This window comes from Podarcis liolepis (assembly GCF_965112155.1).
Source record: "Podarcis liolepis genome assembly, chromosome: 1".
NCBI classification, from domain to species: domain Eukaryota; kingdom Metazoa; phylum Chordata; class Lepidosauria; order Squamata; family Lacertidae; genus Podarcis; species Podarcis liolepis.
Window position 1 is genome coordinate 71,816,672 of NC_139554.1, and position 17,697 is coordinate 71,834,368.

General features: G+C 38.2%; 1 protein-coding gene across 28 annotated transcripts in view; it reads right to left on the reverse strand.

Annotated features, from left to right (window-relative positions):
- PLEKHA7 (pleckstrin homology domain containing A7) overlaps positions 1–17,697 on the reverse strand; it is a 167,536-nt gene that overhangs the window by 148,265 nt on the left and 1,574 nt on the right. The window lies entirely within an intron of this gene.

Sequence of the window (17,697 nt, forward strand, 5' to 3'; positions counted from 1 at the left end):
CAGGCTTCTCTATATGTAAGAGAACATTTTTGCAAGATGTCTAAAGCACTGCAGAAAGGGATACATTTCTCTTTTTCTAATTCCTATGATTTACTTTAGTTGCTAATTGTAGAAATCACACTCCTTTTGCAGCATTTTGGTGATGCAAATATTTAGATTATATTTGAAAACAAGTTTACCCTTAAACGTTTGACCTATATAATCTCAAAATTATGAAGAAAGACAGCTCAAAATTTCCCAAAGAAGTTCAATATACTGAGAATATAAAAAATTAAGTGCTTTTTGAAACAGTGCACTTTCACTTACAGATTCATTGCTCATTAAGCCCAAGGTTCAGAACAGAAACACAAATAAGTTACCTTACTATTTCTAGGCAACTGTTTTGCATTTTTTGTTAAAAAAAACACATTGTCATCATAGCTCATAAAGCATACCATTGCCGCAATACAAAGGAAAGAAGACATGCTTGCTGTTAAACAGGGAAATAAAACTACTGTCAACAACACTAACATCAGCAAATGAACAAATGACTTACAAGGATTAAGAATGCTGCACAAACAAGTTAAAAGTTAACCATACTCTATGAAGCTGCATGTGAGTTTCATTAAAAATTACAGCTAAAAGGTTAGACTTTTGCATTTGTCATTGAACTCTTGAATAGTTACTGTAAAGTCATTACAGTACTTTGCATTCCATATTTCCCTCAGCATGTTTTCAGTTTAAAAAGAAAAGTTAAAGGTCAACATTGTTCTTTCAAATATGGCTTCTTACATTGAAGCATACAGGGCTACTGAAACAGCTGTCTCAAAGGATACCCAAGGACAGAAACAGGCATCGTGACTGAGTCAGGCAGAAGTGGCTCAAAGGACTAGCTAAAGGTTAACAACACCTTTAATGTTTTATCAGAAATGCCTCACAATGACCAGTAAACTAATTTGCATAAGCTTTCCTCTCTGAGTGCCAAAATAAATGCTTCTATCAATGTTTTCTCTCCTACAATCCCTCCGCTCTCATGGAGGGAACTTACCATAGGGAGTGGCTGCAGAATTCATGTAGGAGCAGAACAGCAATACTGATGTAAGCTTGTATATATAATAAATCTCAGGTAAGCAAAAATGCATAGTAGTCTAATTCTTTTTTTAAAAAACTCACAAAAGTAGATTATACTGTACCTTGTGCCCGTATGCCAGAGGTTTGGCATTTCCAATTAGCAGTCATACTATCGTTTGAAAAATGAATGTTTCTTCATACGAGTGCTTCAATCTCTTCAGACTCTTGGAGCCAAAAATTTCAGTCCTTCTCTACTTCAATTGTGGCACAACTACTCATGGACTTCTGAATGTACTTTTTCTAGTTATAGAAATGCCTTGCAAATAACTATTTATTTTCATCAAGTGGATCTTTTTTGTATAGTGTCTCACAGGCTATGAATGCAAAATGCTTTTTATCTGGCCCAAACATCTCTTGTGGACAGTACCAGCCCAGAATGTCTTTCCTATGTTTTCTCCCATTGATTATAACCCAGTTGCATGAATGGAATTCATGAGGCACACATAATTAATCTTAATTGGTCTCTGACAAGATCTCTACTCCAATTTATGTATAAACTGAGTCAATTACAATAAATTACAGAAAGTTATGGCATCTGTGAGGTGTAAAGTAGGAATGCATCACAGTGAGGTCATAGGAGGTAAAACAGGAAGGCAAACACAGAAGCAAGACCAAAAAAGCGGCTTGCATTCAAGTTTTTTAGTGCTTAGCTCCTATAACAGTCATCTGTTCCAACCCACATCATTCTCCATAAAGACAACATTGTTAGGTCCTGGGAAGCAATTATTCCATGCTCCAAATGAGAGATGTAAACATTTTCTTCTGTCAAAAGAAATGCAATTCTCCATCAACGTTTCATAAACATTTGTAAATGTTTGCCTATTTTGAAACTGTATTTTGCAGCCTGTTATTTAGTGTGGATGAAGGAGTGGGTGTCTGTGAAACAAGAGACTTTTGAAATTAGAAGCTTATGCCTTAAGGTTTGGATGGCGTGAATATTTGTGGTAGGACACGGGTGGCGCTGTGGGTTAAACCGCAGAGCCTAGGACTTGCCGATCAGAAGGTTGGCGGTTCAAATCCCCACGACAGGATGAGTTCCTTTTGCTTGGTCCCTGCTCCTGCCAACCTAGCACGTCCAAGTGCAAGTAGATAAATAGGTACCGCTCCAGCGGGAAGATAAACGGTGTTTCCGTGCGCTGCTCTGGTTCGCCAGAAGCGGCTTAGTCATGCTGGCCACATGACCCAGAAGCTGTACGCTGACTCCCTCGGCCAATAAAGCGAGATGAGCACCGCAACCCCAGAGTCGGTCACGACTGGATCAAATGGTCGGGGGTCCCTTTACCTTTACCTAAGGTGAAACTCAACGTGGACTTTAAAAACCATTTTATCAGATGTACTATATTGATAATCTGGAATAGATATAAAACTAGCTTGTATGTGAAGATACCTTTATGAATCTCAACACTAGAAGTGTTTCATGGAAAAGAGGTGATAGGCAAAGAGAAATGATTAAAGTACCAAGAATTATTAGCATGGAACCAAGGAGACTGTAAAGTTAAAACAAGGGAACAACTAGCAAGGGAAGGTCACAGTCTCCAACAGTTTTCCTACTTACAGTTTACAGAGAGATTTAAGTTACATAAGATAAAAAGACTTTCGGTATAGAACAATAGACAGACTTTGAAATACAGTTGTGTATGAATGATGATCATGTCATTGCAAAAATGTACAAATTACTGTTGAAATTTGAAATGCAATAAGAACAAGTTAAATAATGTATGATTAAACGGGGGGGGGGGGACTTTGGGCATAATAAACAGTGCTCACTGGAAGGTCAGATTGTGAAGCTGAGGCTCCAATACTTTGGCCACCTCATGAGAAGAGAAGACTCCCTGGGAAAGACCCTGATGTTGGGAAAGATTTAAGGCACAAGGAGAAGGGGACGACAGAGGACGAGATGGTTGGATAGTGTTCTCGAAGCTACCAGCATGAGTTTGACCAAACTGCGGGAGGCAGTGGAAGACAGGAGTGCCTGGCGTGCTCTGGTCCATGGGGTCACGAAGAGTCGGACACGACTAAACAACAACAACAAAGCTAATGCCCCCCATCAACACTGTCGGATCAATGTGTGCCCCAATGCATAGAAAATTCTTGATTTATCTAGCATAGAAACAAAACAAAACAAAACAAAAAATTCAAGCCTATAGCCCTAACTTGACATAAATGATAAGTAACCATTTGGCTTCTTTGGGAAATGAGTAAAAGCTCTCTTATACCAGCAGGCGTTTACAAGTAGGAGCAATGTTTAAGGCATTCTGGTTGATTTGATATCATAATTTTATGGTGATTATTTTATTTTACCCCTTAACTGCAGAAGCTACATCAGTTTCCACTTTTGCAAAATTTGAATACAAAAATAAAATGATTTCTTAAAGGCAAACGTTTAAAACTGAATAATGTACATTAAAAAAAATAATGGCTCCATTATATTCATTATTTATTAAGCCTTGAAATTCTTGTGCCCATCACATTGTAATATTTTATACATGCACACTTTTTATGCCCCACACTTCTTATAAACTGGAGTCTGGGGCAGCTTACAATATAAATACATAAAACCACCAGTACAATAAAAACAGGACTTAAAAACACAACCACAGTCAGTTAACATAACTGAGCAGTGATGAACATTTATAGCATCACAATTCTCTCAGCACCACTCCTTCTACAGTTCAAAGGCCTGAACAAATAAGAATGTATTCCCGCTTATGCCAAAAGGCCTCTACTGTGGGGGTCAGCTGAATGTCTCCTGAGTGGGAGTTCCATAAACATACCAGTATTGTCTTGGGGTTTTTTTATTATAAGCAGTTTCATTGAAATATCAGCTGTGTACTTCATACTACACTCTTCAGTGCTACTTGCATATAATGAGACCAATCAATCTTGATCTTGAATGGGTGATTATTATAAACCATGTCCCTTTACTGTTTAACTAAAAGGTTTATCTGCAAATTAAAAACACAGCTTAAAGTGAGGAAAAAGGTCTGTTTGTAAACTGTGTTAATACAACCTTATGCATACCTGTTCAGAAGTAAGTTAAAGTGAGTTTCCTCCCTGGTAATTAGATGTAGGGTTGCAGCTCTAGTTATCTTTTCATAGCAGAGTAAACCATTGCTACCAAATTCCTAAAATAATGTGCTGGAGGAATGCACACTGATAACATGCAAATTCCAGATAAGGGCCTCTAATTTGTTCTGAATGATATTTTTAGTACTACTGAACTATAAGTCCAACACATCCAGCAATAAGCAATGTTGATTTTTTTAAGGATTGTTTCAAAATATTTAATAAGAAACATTTCCTTTTGTTATAGAAAGTATACCAGCAACATTTGCTGAGAGTTAAACTTCATTTTAATGTTATCCCTGTCATATGTCAAGTCATCACTGCTTGTTTTTCAAAAATCAATAAAATAGATTTTTTTAAGGAAGTGTCTAAGCAACAGAGCTGCCTCAACAGTAGACAGCAAACCATGAAAACTGGTTGATTGTGGTACAAAAAGGTATTATTGTCAGACAGTAAGACAGCACAAGTGGACAAGGAAGTAGTAACAGAAAGCTTATTTTGACACTGAACCATGTTAAATTCAACAGAAACACAGTTAAAAGCAAGCATCCAGATTAGTCAAGCTCCTATAACAACCTGTTAGTACCACATGCACTGCCAAAATATAGCCCACCACCCCCAGCAAAAAAATGTATTTGGTTTGGAGTTCAGAAAACAGTTCAGTCCCTAGATTTTCAACAGAACACTTCAAAACACTTTGGATTGGGTCAAGCATAAGCAAACTCGGCCCTCCAGATGTTTTGGGACTATAACTTCCATCATCCCTAGCTAACAGGACCAGTGGTAAGGGATGATGGGAGTTGTAGTCTCAAAACATCTGAAGGGTCGAGTTTGCCTATGCCTGGATTGGGTCCATATTTCACTCCCAACGGCTAAAATGCTCTCCCTAGCAAGTAGAGGGAGGTGACAACTTTTCCCAATCCTCTCTTTCCACTGCCTTCTGTTATAGTAATTTACAATAATATTCATCTCCAAGATATTCTAAATAACTAATATTCCTTCTTTGACTCACTTATACGTTACTTATAAGTTACTTATTTATAAGACTAGTTACTTATCTAAAGCTATTGAACAAATCTGTTTGTAGCAGTCCATCAAAGGCGATGGCCTTAGAAATCTCCAATATAAGGCTTTATATACAGGCCACACTCTCAAATTTATTCATTTTTATTAAGTAAATCTGTCAGTTGCTTTATCTTGCCCATAGCAACCCAAAATGACTTACAACCAAACAAACAATAAAACCCCACAGAAATGAAACAAAGTTGAAAGAGAAATACATTTTTAAAATCCCACCCATGGGATACAACACTAAACAGTGACTTCTGTGCATAAGCCAGGTTCAGAAACCACAATTTCAAGTTTGCTTATGAGCCAGAAAACACAATAAACCAATGTTCATTAAAACTAAAAGTAAATGTTAGCAAAGTCCTTCTCCTGGTCATGTGGGAGAAGGGGACGGGAGGGCACAAGTCTTGCACAAACTCCTTCCTGCTCATGCATGAAACACATATGGTTACTTGTAAACACAGCCATCTTCTGAAGTCAGCAGGCATATGGTTAATTCAAATTATCCTCCAAAGTCAGATCTTTCAGATAACCTAAAACTACAATTTTTGGATTATATGGAATGTCGCAGCAGCCTATCTTTACTTTTGTCCAAAAACATTAGAAAATATTTGGACAAGGAATTAGCAGCCTTTAAAAAATAGGTTCTATCCCAGCAATAGGTATTTTCATTGGGCACAGACATATTGTACTTCAACTAGCTTGAAATACAATCATTTTAAATGGTAATATAAGCACTCTAGTAAACATGAAGGAGGAAATCCGATAAAGGCAAGATAACTGGTGGAAAGATGGCAGCTTCCAAGGAGTTGACAATTGTGAAGGGGCTGCAATAAAGCAAAGGGTTAGTTTTTTTGTAGCAGTAGTACTATTCATAAAGGTTGTTAAGGGTATGAAAGCATTTGATCAGATTGCATTTGATCTGCAATACTGAAATTATGCTTTAAGAATTAGCAACAGATGAATACACAAACAAGATCAAGAGTTAAAACCTAACTTCAGCACTGTGACAATCAAATACCACAGAAGACCAAATGTGGAAACTGATATGAAAAGGGGGGGGGGGGGAGTCCAGCAGCTCTCCCAGCTCAGCCATTGTTCTTAGGAAGCACAACTATTCTGGGCAGCCTCTTGTTTTTTCTTGGTGACTGGATGGTAAATATAACTAATTACACAGTGGACTCCAGTCTCATAAAGTACACTACTTTTTTGTTTCTACCAGATCCTACACGTAATTATTGCAGTTAGTTATGAATATTATCCCCAACAGCTACTAAACATTTTTGCTGGAAACTAGGAATTTGAAATATTTCAGCGAATTCAGAATCGCTGAAAAGCACAGGTCATTTTCCATAGAATTCAGAACACACTAGAAGAATATCCTTTTAGATCACTGCAGTTCTCTCACTTCAGTGCAGCATTGGGACAGATGCATTATTTTCATGCATGTCTATCAGCAAAATTAACATGAGAAGAAACTTATTGGATCAGACTGAAGGCCCAATGAGGCCAGCATCCTATTTTCACAGTGGCCAACTACATGCCACTGGGAAGCCTACAAGCAGGACTTAAGCTCAGCAGCACATTGCCCACATATGATTCCCAGCAACTTATATTGAAGCTTAGCCGGTTTTAAATGATGTTATGCCAATTGATATTGATATAGTTGTATATTAAAATTTTTGTAAATGCATTTTACTCTTCTGGAAGCCACTCTCTGAGCACATTTGTCCCCAAAAGCATTTTATAAATATTTTAGTAAATAATAATAAAATATCATCCATTCAAACCTGGACTCCACATTTTAAATGCAGGTTGGTTCTGGTTAGAACCATGTTCTCATGTTTAGGCGAACCTGAGGACATGGATAAGATCCTTATAGTGGCAAGGCACACTACACGTTCACAAGAACCCTGTTCATATTGGCTGATGAAAGTGGTCAAAGGAGACCTGGGGTTTTGGATGTCAAAAATTATTAATGTCTGATTATATAAAAAACCTCAATAGTGGTGGGACACAAAGCAGGGCTTCTTCTACTGCTCTCAGTGGATAGGTAACTCTACAAAGGATGAAACAGGTACTGTCAGAGAGAAGGTTATTGAGAAATTGGCCATTGAACTATTTCAAACATACCTGTTTGTTATCTTTTTCGAAGTTCTGCCAGTCTAGGTTGTATATAGATATGGCACTGGGGGTATACTTATGACCTTGGCTAAAAAGTCTACTACAAAAGATCAATAAAACCAATTATACTCCATTGATCCTGTTAGATCGTTCCATGACCTTTGTTACCATTGACCATGAGATGCTGGTGATATGACTGAGACCTGTCAGACACTCTCGAGTGCTTTTGCTACTGTTTACAGGAAAGCTAACAGATTACAGAAATGGCTCATCAACATGCCACAACCTTAATACCAAAAGACTGAATTGTGTCTCTTCTCCTGCACAAGGATAACAATGAGAGCAGCATTGGGCAAAAACAGCAGCACATTTGGGGCTAATTTTTGCATTATTTCCCATGCATTAGAACAAAATTTCAAAATAAATTTAGCATTATTTATGAATATTGCATAACAATCATTGCTTTACCTAAATAAAGAGAATTGCATGAAAGCACATAGTAGACATTTTTCTAATGAATAAAACTAGCTGTTTTAAAACCATTAACATTTATTTACATCTTGTTGAGCCAGTCAACTGTCCATTTAATCTTCAGCAACAATGCTGGGGAGGGAGACCATCTGTGGAAAATCTATAGTTACTTTTCCAATGAGAGCATTATGTGAAGATAGTGCAATAATGTGTTTACATGGGCATTAGAGAGACATACTTTCAGTGTAAGCAATACTGCTGTAATAAATTGGGGGGTGCTAGTACCACAGGTAGAACTGACTGCAGGTATCATAACATCTAGTGTTGGTGTGGACCTTTCCAGGTTCAATAATTTTATCCCAATAAGCCCAATACATTCTTTCTTCCTCATTATTATTTTCACAAATGAACTCCTGATAATGTCATATATTCAGATATCAAGAAGAAAGAAAGAAAAACACCACATGGATTTCAAATCTAGAAAAGAAAATACTAAGTGCATACACATATTGGGACAGACCCAGTCAAGACAAATGGAAGGCCTCTTCGGTCCATGGAATAATTTTGATTCAATGAAGAAATCATGCTGGTGGAATGGGAGAGGATCAGATTTTTAGTGATTTCCCCTCTCCTGCAGCCCTCTATGCCCTCCCAAAAATTGCTCCAGATTGGGTGATCCCCCAGTTTGCAGTGGAGGGTAGAGGGGAAATTGGTATAAGTTAGCTGCTTTCTGCTGCTAGGAGCATCCTGAGCAAAACTCCCCTAAGGGGATGCTACTGGCATTGGAGGAAAGCTCTGGATCAAACCCATAGAGGTATAAGCAGCAGGCTTCTTAAGCAGAGGTCAATATATACCGGTATGTATCAGGATTCTCTGACCACTACAAATATATTGCTTCCAATTACAGTGGTACCTCAGGTTAAGTACTTAATTCGTTCTGGAGGTCCATTCTTAACCTGAAACTGTTCTTAACCTGAAGCACCACTTTAGCTAATGGGGCCTCCCGCTGCTGCCGCACCACTGGAACACGATTTCTGTTCTCATCCTGAAGCAAAGTTCTTAACCCGAGGTAATATTTCTGGGTTAGTGGAGTTTATAACCTGAAGCGTATGTAACCCGAGGTACCACTGTACTAATCTGCAGCTACAGAAAAACTGGAACGTATCTGTAGTTCGTATCTGGCAGCTCTTAAACAAGAAGCATTTATGAAGTCATCCATAGCACTGGGAATTGATTCCAGGTTTTGGAAAAGATAGAAAAGATTGGACAGATATTTTTTTAAAAAAAATACACTGCACTTTATAGACTTACAGTAGTTACAAACTTATCTCAAACCATTGCCTAACTATGAATTGACATGACGCCTGAATTAACAGATTGTGGTTTTCAATCAACTAGCAATCCAGAAACCATGGTTTGAAGTGAGTTTGTCCTAACTGTGATGCCTTAACTGGCAAATATAGTCAGCACCAATGCCTTTGATGTACCATGAAGCTGCTGTGCTATGGAGACAGAAGGAAACCTAGGAAAATGAGAGGATGGGAAATGGAAGTAGAGAAGTAGATTCAGATCAGTCTTCTCCACAACATTAAGCAAAGCTTACAACTGAAATAGACTCAAAGAGAAGCTGCAAGTGACAATTTCTTCCCCACTAAAATTTGTTCAATAAGTAGTGTTCATAAAAGAAAATAGGAGTGGGAGAAGAGGCAGCAAAATAAGTGCTCAAAATGGCCTTAAGATGACATGCACTGTGTTTATTATCAAGAAGAACTCACCACTATTACTGTAAAGCAGAAGTTTCCATAAACATTAAAACAAGAAAGTTTAAAAGCTACAGAACAGTTAACAATGATAATCATCAGCAGAAAACTTTTAACACACACATTTTAAATATGAAGATACAATAAAGTAGCTACTTGAAAAGCATTCTATATCTGTGGCTTTCTTGTCACATGATATTTCATTTTTTTACTAAAATGTGCACATGGTTTAAACATTATTCATTGTTATAACACATTACATTACGTCTTATGTTATATTCTGAAAGAATCAGTATTTGCCTTAGATCAGCAGGTTGAGGCTCTAACACAATAATAATTGATAAATGTTTCATTTGAAGTGTGAAATATATAAAACCTTAGTTCTTGCAAACGCTGCACACAGAAAGCATCAAAAGTTCTTATTTTGAGAAATTGTATAAATTTTTCACAAAGGTTGACATTCACAAAGGTAGGAAGTAGGTATATTATAAAAGATACTATGCTTCTGGTTTTACCAGCACTGTTTTTCAACTCTCTCATTCCAGCTATCAACCCATACCATCTCCTCATGAAATCACCTCTATTTCCCAGTACAGTGGTACCTCAGGTGAAGAACTTAATTCATTATGGGGGTCTGTTCTTAACCTGAGGTACCACTTAAGCTAATGGGGCCTCCCGCTGCCGCCACCCGATTTCTGTTCTCATTCTGAAGCAAAGTTCTTAACCCGAGGTACTATTTCTGGGTCAGCGGAGTCTGTAACCTGAAGCATCTGTAACCTGAGGTACCACTGTATATGTGAAAATCTGCAATATCAACTGTATTTATCTGGTAATACAATTACAAACATTTACTAACATAATAATACCTTCATATGCAAGCTGAAAAGCATTTATCCAGAAACCACAAATCTGTTTCACAAATGGCTAGTGATTGATATAGAGAAGCATTGAAAGCTCAACCCTTCTAGCCACTAGCTCTTTCCAACACATTTTATTTTAGTCAGAAATGATAGTACAAATTTTCTAATTCATGCTGCTTGGATACCAGAAGTGCTTATTTGTATTAAATCACAAATATGAATCCAACAAATTATCTGTAGTTACTTTAATATTGGTTCAAGCTTCAAACGTGCATTCACAGCCTTATCAGAGAAGGCATCCTTCCATGCACTTACCTCCTCTAAAGAACTGTAGATTTTAGGCACAGGAGCAGACAGGGGCACACACAAATGCCAGTATTCTCAATCTGCACTACATTGCTTTCAAAGAAAATGCACATCCCTATTCACATTCTTGGGACATGGGTGGCACTGTGGGCTTGCTGATCGGAAGGTTGGCGGTTCGAATCCCCATGACGGGGTGAACCCCCGTTGTTTGGTCTCAGCTCCTGCCAACCTAGCAGTTCAAAAGCACATCAAAGTGCAAGTAGATAAATAGGTACCGCTCCGGAGGGAAGGTAAATGGCGTTTCCGTGCGCTGCTATGGTTTCATCAGAAGTGGCTTAGTCATGCTGGCCACATGACCAGGGAAAACTGTCTGCGGACAAACGTCAGCTCCCTTGGCCAGTAAAGCAAGATGAGCACCACAACCCCAGAGTCGTTCGGGACTGGACTTAACTGTCAGGGATCCTTTACCTTTACGTTTTTATTCACATTCTGGCATCAATAGTCACATCCAACTAGAAATGGTCTGGGACATCAATGCTTAGCAGTGTATTTCTTATGAATATTAGTATTTCAGCCAGTAATTATGTCTGAGCAATGAAAACTTACAACCCAACATAGTTAGATCTTCTGAACGTGGTGAAACATTTCAAAGGCTTGAATCTCAAGGCTACTTAGCATTTTAGATTCCACAAACTGAAGCTGTTTCCTACAGTTCCATATTTATTAACCTTCACTTGATCATTAGTCTAGTTGCAAACATTTTAAATCTCTCTTTAAATACTAGGATTATGAGTCTGGAGTTTTGCTTTATTAAAGATGAATTGCTTGTAAAAATTGAAGGAAACTTGATAGCAAAGGCACCAACTTTTCCCTCACAGTATTTTGCTCTTTCAACTGTCTACAGTGCGCTATGCTGAAAAGATGAGATTCTGACAAGGGAGGACTCCAACAAACACCTGTTTGCATCAGTTCATGAGAACATGTGCATCCAGGCATAGAACTCGACACAGCCTGTTCACGCCACTGTCAGACTAATGGGAGCTTCTTGAAAAGGCGCTACATGTGCTGACATCACACCTGTGGCCTACTTACTGATCATGTACTGATGTTGCCACAGACAGAACAAAGTATTCTGCAAATACTGGCAATTCCTTGGAACTAATTGAGACATATTTGAAAAAGACTAGTCAAAGAAGATCTATAGCTGGTTACTGTCTCTATGACCCAACAACAGATACAAGTCCTTGAATCCTGTACTGGAGTGGGAGGACCTTCTGTTGACGGCAACAGAATCCCTACATGCTATGGGAAAAACACCTCCCACCTGCATTGGTGCTGGACCAAGTACCCAGGTGGGCAAACCTGTGTCAGAGTAACGTCACCCAGGTCTTGGTCATAGACCCTGCTGATAGACATTTTATGTTGTTAAATCAGTTTACAAATTTTTTATTAAGCCTAAACTTATGTATCACATGTTTGGAATTCTACCACAAATCTCCATTTCCAGGACTTCAGACAGGGTTATCTCCCAGACCTACATAGAGATGCTGCAGATTGAACCAGAGACCTTTGGTATACAAAGGAGATGCTCTACAACTAAGCTACACCCCTTCCCTGATATAAAAACAACATTTTCTTCATCTTGTACAAGAGTGTTAGTAATAAATTCTTTTATGTTTACTTTGAAACTTGTGTTGTATCTTAATTTTTAGAGATATTATCTGCATGCCACCAATAACCAATCTACTTTAAAATAAATATAAAACCCAGTTTGATATGTGGCAGATATATGCAATAAAAACAAAAAAAATATTTTCCCCCAAATTGTGGGAGGAATCCAGTGTAATCTGGCACCTCTCAAGTGGGTGTCGTTGCCATTCTAAGAGAACAAAGGAGAAGTTCCTGGTGAGCTCTGGCATCTCTTTTTTACACTGAGTGTAATGCTATGGCAATTGATCTGTCTGTGCAAGCATTTCAGCTTCCCAGATAGAATGAAATCCCCTGCCCTGGGGGTTCTCCCAACTCCCCCCACCATAAGCCAATGGGGAAAGGAGAGAAGGCTAAGTCCCACTGTGCTGACGGAAGTCCTTGTTTGAGCTTCTGCAACATGGGCGAGGTATAGATTGTTGTTGTTGTTAATTGAATCTGCCCCTCTTTATTTCTTAGCACTGCTTAGAGAGTTTCTTAGCACTGCTTAGAGAGTTCCTAAAGTAGATCCAAAAAGTTAGAAGGCATCAGAACAAATCACATATTTTCACATCTGAACAGAGATAAAGAGCCAGATATGTTGGAAGGAAGTTTTAACAAGTTGCTTTATTAATTCATAGAATCACAGAATCGTTGGAAGGGACCCTGAGGGTCATCTAGTCCAACCCCTGCAATGCAGGAACCTCAACTAGATCTTATATGGCAGGTGGCCATCCAATCTGTTAAAACCTCCAAGGTTCCACCACCTCTTGTGGGAGCCTGTTCAACATTTTAAATCATGGTTGAGTAATAGTAAGAAATCTTAATTTTTAAATGACAAGTTTTTTAGACTTCAAATGTAAAATGTGAAATATAGCAATAAGATTAGAAAACTGAATAGATTATAAGGTAAGAAAGATTAAAAAAAGAGGAGCCATTCAAAAATAGTTTGCATTCAGCTATTCAGCAGAGCAGAGATGGGTAACCTGCAGCCCTCCAGGTGTAGTTGGGCTCCTACTCTCATCAGCTCTGCAGGCAGCATGGCCAATTGTCAGAGGAAATGCATGTTGTGATTCAGCAGCATCTGGAGGTCCACAGGTTACCCACCCCTGCTGCAGTGTGTAATAAAAGAGAGGTGTGCCATCACAGAGAACTCAAACAATGCTTTCTCCTTGAGGGTTTTTTTTTTTCAGCTGAAAGTTTTCAATACACAGGGAATTTTGCATGGAATTTTGCAAATTGAATAATTTACACCATATCGTAGAAAACACAGTTATTTAAAAAAGAGCTTTAACTGTTACAGTTGTTGAAAGATGATTAAAAATGTTGCGAGAGCATCTATACAAGTTCCAGTATTCAGAGAGCAGTGCTTCAATGTCTTGCATGACTACGTGTTCCAGGCTCATGGCCTCCAGACATTATTCATCACTTTCCAATAATCCCCACCTTGCCACAGTACTGATCTTTGCCAGGACAAAAAGAAAAAATTAAAAATCTGTGAACACTGGAATGCTGAATTTATTACATATATTTAAATACTGAATCTATAATTTTCAAAAACCTTTTGATTAAGTCTGTCACAAAGGACTCCTGAGTAAACTTAGCATTCATGTCATCAGAGGAGATGTCTGCTTATGAATTGGTAACTGGTTAAGGAATGAGAAGTAGATAATAGGAATAACTAGATAGTTCTCTGGAGGGATGAACGATGTAGAGTCCCCAAAGGATCAGTATTGGCACCTGTGCTTTTTAACTTGTTCATAAATGATCTATAGTTAGGGCTGAACAATAAGATAGCCAAGTTTGCCAGTAACAAATCGGTCAAAGTGGTTAAAACAAAAAGGGACTCTAAAAGGATATCTCAAACTGAGAGAATGGGTAGTGAAACGGCAAATGCAATTCAATGTAAGCAAGTGTAAAGTGATGTACATTGGGGCAAACAAAATTCCTGATTTCATATACAGTGGTACCTCGGGTTACAGACGCTTCAGGTTACATATGCTTCAGGTTACAGACTCCGCTAACCCAGAAATAGTACCTCAGGTTAAGAACTTTGCTTCAGGATGAGAACAGAAATCGCACGGCAGCAGCGGGAGGCCCCATTAGCTAAAGTGGTACTTCAGGTTAAGAACAGTTTCAGGTTAAGAACAGACCTCCAGAACGAATTAAGTTCTTAACCCGAGATACCACTGTACTGTATATACTAATGGTGTCTGAAATGGTGATGACTGCTCAGGAATGTGACCCCTTTTTCTTTTTTGTGAACAAACCTCTCTGTTCATCCTTCTCCTGATCATTTATGCACAAGTTAAAAAGTCGGCCCAATCACATCCTTAAGGACCTCGCTTTTTCCTCCATTATTTGAACTGCCCATTTATTCCTATTCTGCTTCTTGTTATTTAACAACTTACTGGCCCGCAAGAGGACACATCCTACTACCCCATGACTATCAAGTTTGCTAAGGAGCCTTTGGTGAGGGACTTTTCAAAAGGTCAACAAAGTGTATCATTATTCCCAACTATTTTATCACAGCAAACCTCTCAATGTCAAGAAGCAAACTGTTCATTCTCTCTACCAATAAACAGCTGCAACCAGGAAGATAGAATGGGAGAACAGAGAGAGCCTGAGTTCATGGTAAGGGATATAGTGAGGGGGGAAACCTTGAAAACCTAAAACTTCTTCACTGACTATCATACAAAAAGGTGACAGTGAGTCTCATGTGATATAGGTGGGCAAACTATAAAGGGGGGGAAAGGAGTGCCTTAAAGGCCAGTTTAAAAATACAGAGAAAATTGTAAAAAGTTCAAGAAGGAGATCATTTGTTTCCTACCAGCTATTCACTCCTCTGTCAGGATTCTGGTCCCACAATTTGGGAGCCAGCTGAAAAAGGATAGCAGTGGCATGCCAGTATTTTTTATTATTATGACTAAACTTCAGAAAGAACTTTCTGATGGTAAGAGCTGTTCAACAGTGGAACAGACTCTCTCCTTCACTGAAGGTTTTGAAGCAGAGGTTGGATGGCCTTCAGTTATGGATGCATTAGTTGGGATTGCTGAATTGCAGGACTAGATGATCCTCAGGATCCCTTCCAACTCTACCCTGCTATGATTCTAAGTATACAGTGTCTATCATATCATCCCTATCCACATATTTCTTGACATTTCTCAGCAAACTCTAAAACATAGGTGGGGAACCTCAGACCCAGGAGATGAATACAACCCTCCAGGACACTACCTTACCCTAAGAACTCTCCCACAGAAACATACCCTCTCTCCCTAGGTCAAAAGCCTCACTATTCCTGTTTCACACACTGGATGCTTTGCCTTTTGGAATGTGTTTCTGAACTATGATAATGCCTCTTGCTTCTCTGGATACAGAGGGGTGGTGTGCAAGTGTGTGTAGAAACTAAACTACTGTACAAAGGTTACATTTACATTTGCTGCTCTGCACACTTTTGCTTCTGGCTCTGCCCACCACCAGTATGTAGACTTTGGTATTTTGCCCAGAAGGAAATGCAGTCATTGAGCTGAAGAAGCTTCCTCACCCCGTTCTAAAAAGTTGGTAAGACAGGATATACCTTTGTACAAACCATGCCGATTCTTGCTGAACTACAACTCCCATCATCCCTATGGCTTAATGTGACATGCAAACCAGGTCTTTGAATTGCATCTTGAAAATGACAGTCTACTTCGCCAAACCTTTATTAGGCATATTAGGCATTACAAGTATAGGCCATCATAAAGCATCCATATATAAAATTGTGAAATCTATACAAATAAACAGCCATGTAAAATATGTAATGACAAGGATTTTCATAGGGAAACTGATAGTCACTGTCGCTTACTTCAGATGTAACGTATTATCTAAATTTTGTATTATTGATTCATAACTGGGCAACCGCTTTCCCGATTACTCAGTTGGGCAGTCACATTTCAATGACCGCCCCATATAAATCACACTGCAGTAGTCTAAACAAGAAATTAGTATGTATTCTTTCAAACTCTTTATTCCCCTGGAAAGGGTATAACTAGCAAACCAGCTGAAGTTTGTAAAAGTAACTCTTTACCACAGCTGGCCTTCCAGAAATAAAGCTAGATTTAAAATTATTTGATGTATTTTCGTTATTTCTGCAATTGGTTCTGCATGTGACACATAGTCCATTAAAAATGTTTACTTTGTCTGGCAGTTTTTTTTTATAAAAAACCTAGAAATTGTTCAATCTAAGAGCAATCAGAAAAAATTAGAAGAAGTATATATCATGTAAAGCCTTTACATTTGGTGGTAACTTGTATTATTTGCCAATACCACCCATCCTCCCTTCAGTCCATCCAGATCAAACTCTTCAATTTACCATGTTCCTTCCTGCACAACAACAGATCATATGTATGTAATATCTGAATGGAATATGCTAAGGAGGTGGAGAAATGGCAGCCAGTTTTTAAAAATTGTCCATATTCTTGGTAATCCTTCAACACCCTAGATTCCTTCAATACCCCCAAAATTCCACTTACACTGCATTCTAAAACAGCTTCCATTGTTTTGGGCATCAATGTATTCTTAAAATGTCCCCAGACTATCTTCTTTTACAGCTCCTGGGAATATGATCACGTCTTTTAAGTAGTACATACTGAACAGGTGCACAAAGCCATTGTAATTCTGCACCACCTATACTGCTCAAAGTGAATGCAGTTTTCTTGTGGTGACATTCCAACCACAATAAACTAAGTGCTCAGGCAAGAATTATTTCCTACAAGTAATATTGTAAGACAACTTTTCTAGTATTTTAGTCATGCAAAAATCTATCTTTCTACTCTCTTGCAATATATATAAATTTATTAGTTTTATTTATTACTCATCCTTCATCCCAAAATGGGTCACAATAATTTAAGATACAACAGTAAAACCTGTTTAAAACACATTACAATCACAAGAACAGGCTGGATCCTAAAATATCAGATGTCAGTGTTCATCAAAGGTTATGAACCAAAAGAATTCCACAGATCCAATCCAGCATAGTATCAGATTAGGCATTACTTATTACTGATCTATAGCAACATTCCTCTTTTATTCAAATACAACAGTAGCAATGGAATAATCAAAAGGCATGAATAAGAAAAATCTATCTTGCAAAATGTTGCCCCATGTTAAGACAACAGCCTCCCCTTTTGCAACAGAAAAATTAAGAACATTAAAGAAAACTATAATCCAAAACAGACTACTGTTCAAATTAAATCATTTTTAATTCA